This window comes from Ochlerotatus camptorhynchus, unplaced genomic scaffold (assembly GCF_037179485.1).
Source record: "Ochlerotatus camptorhynchus isolate MF236.1 unplaced genomic scaffold, CSIRO-AGI_Acam_v1.1 ptg000770l, whole genome shotgun sequence".
In the NCBI taxonomy this organism is placed as follows: domain Eukaryota; kingdom Metazoa; phylum Arthropoda; class Insecta; order Diptera; family Culicidae; genus Ochlerotatus; species Ochlerotatus camptorhynchus.
Genome location: NW_027041237.1, coordinates 423,548 through 425,769, shown reverse-complemented (window position 1 = coordinate 425,769; position 2,222 = coordinate 423,548). Strand labels below are relative to the sequence as shown.

Below are 2,222 nucleotides of genomic sequence, written 5' to 3'. Positions count from 1 at the left end.
AAGAATTTTTTTTCGCCTTTTTTATTTTTCTATTTTTTTTTTGTGTGGCTGGCATCGAAAGAAGGAAAAAAAATCAAGAATTTTTTTTTCGCCTTTTTATTTTTTTTTTCTTTATGGTTGATTTTTTTTTGTGGCTGGCATCGAAAATTGAAAAAAAAATTCAAAAATTTTTTTTCGCCTTTTTTATTTTTCGATGATTTTTTTGTGTGGCTTTTTTTCTGTTTCGTGTCGAATGAAAAACTCCTGAAAAATGAAATTATCCGCCTACAAGAAGAGTTGCAAGCAGCACAAGCAACCGTTGCAAACAATGCTGCTGCTACGAGCAACGCTGCCGGCATTGCGATTGCAGTAAACAAAATCGGCATCAAAATTGGACCTTTCTGGAAGCGTGATCCGACTCTATGGTTTGCACAGCTCGAAGCACAATTTACGCTAGCCAGAATTACTCGGGAAGATACTCGCTATTACCACGTTCTAACAGCCATCGACTCGGATATCCTCGCATGCTGTTCGGACATTATCCGTGACCCTCCAGCTGATGTCAAGTATACTAAAATTAAGGAAAGAATTACCCAGGAATATAGCACAAGTGAACAAAACCGCATGCAGCAGCTACTACGCGGCTGCGACCTGGGTGATCGCAAACCATCGCAGCTTCTACGCGAAATGAGGGATCTTGCCAGGGACGTTATCAACGACGAAAAAAATATCAAATCGCTATGGATGAAGCAACTTCCCGAAACCACGCAAGCCGTTCTTAAAGTGTCAGAAGCCACACTTCATATGTCGCAGCTTGCCGAGCAAGCCGACAAGCTCGCAGACATCACCAGGACTCGAATCGTTTCTTCCGCTACAGTTTCACCGGACAGAAGCAAAGAGATTGCCGCTTTCCGTCGAGAGAGAAGCAGACCTCGTAACAGGAGTTTCAGCAGACAGCAGAGTTCTCGAAGCGGCTCATGAGAATACCATCCGTATTGTTTCTACCACAGAAAGTTCGGATCCAATGCTAAGAATTGTCGAGAGCCTTGTCAGTTCAAATCAAAAAACTAGTGCAGCTACAATCGACGACGGGCGAATGTGGCGAAGTTGGTCAATCCCGTCTAACAATTCACGATCCGGCCACTAACTACAAGTTTTTGATTGATACCGGCGCAGACTTATCGGTTCTGCCATGCTCACCGTGCCAGAAACTTAAACCGACTCCAAGAATGGGGTTGTACGCAGCCAACGGTTCCCGCATCGCGACTTACGGCACCGAAATTTGCAGGCCAACTTTCGGTCTACGCAGGAATTTCCCATGGCGGTTCACTGGCTGGCCAACACAAATGATCATCATAAATCCACATACTTTTAACTTGTGATGCGTAGAGCAGGCGATAAGATAGCTGGTTCTCACGCAGATGAACACGGTTCAAATCTAAGTTGAATGTTCTTGTTCACTTTTTTTATGATTTTGCAGTTGTGTTTTTGAGATCGATAAAGAAGCAAAACAAACTTCCTTAATATGTCGATAATGAAGAGCAGTTCGTTTAAAAAACATTGTAAAATTTTGCTTTTCTAACAATAGTTTTCTTGAATCAACTAAAGCATAGTTGTATTTTGAAGATTGACGTTTGTTCATCTACTGGAAAATATAGTTGAGCCAACCGAGGAGCCAACTATGGACTATAGTTGTTGCCCTCTATATATAGTCAAATCCACTATAGTTTCGGATTATCTCTAAAACAATTGAACAATATAGTTATTTTGACCGGAAAAATAATTGCGTCTGCTATAATTTGTTCTCCGTGTGAGTAGAAAGTTCTCGGAATTTATCGTCAGTAGTTTTCTGCATTTCTTGTTGTAAGTTCTCTGTACTTCTGTGAGATTATGTGAATTTCTCCTCGCAAGTTCTCTAAACTCCTCGTCGGAACTTCTATTAATCGCTCCTTGACAGTTCTCTGAACTTCTTCTTGGAATTTCTCTGAACTACTCGTCGGAACCCGGGTAGATGAAAATATCTCAGACATACAAAATTATGATCTTGATATCAGAAAATATTATGCCTTAGGACGATATAAGAGGTAAAAAAAATCTTATTTGTGTGCCTGACATAGCTTCAATAGTAAATTAAGAAATCACGTTATAAAATTAATAACAAAGTACTAAAGTATAGATATTTGTTTGAAATGCAAATATCAGCATTTGTTATTAAAATTATATTCGGCATGCAATGTTTTGAT

General features: G+C 39.8%; 1 pseudogene; it reads left to right on the top strand.

Annotated features, from left to right (window-relative positions):
- Nucleotides 1-222: 222 nt before the first annotated feature.
- LOC135714980 (uncharacterized) lies at nt 223-1,257 on the top strand (annotated as a pseudogene).
- Nucleotides 1,258-2,222: the final 965 nt, after the last annotated feature.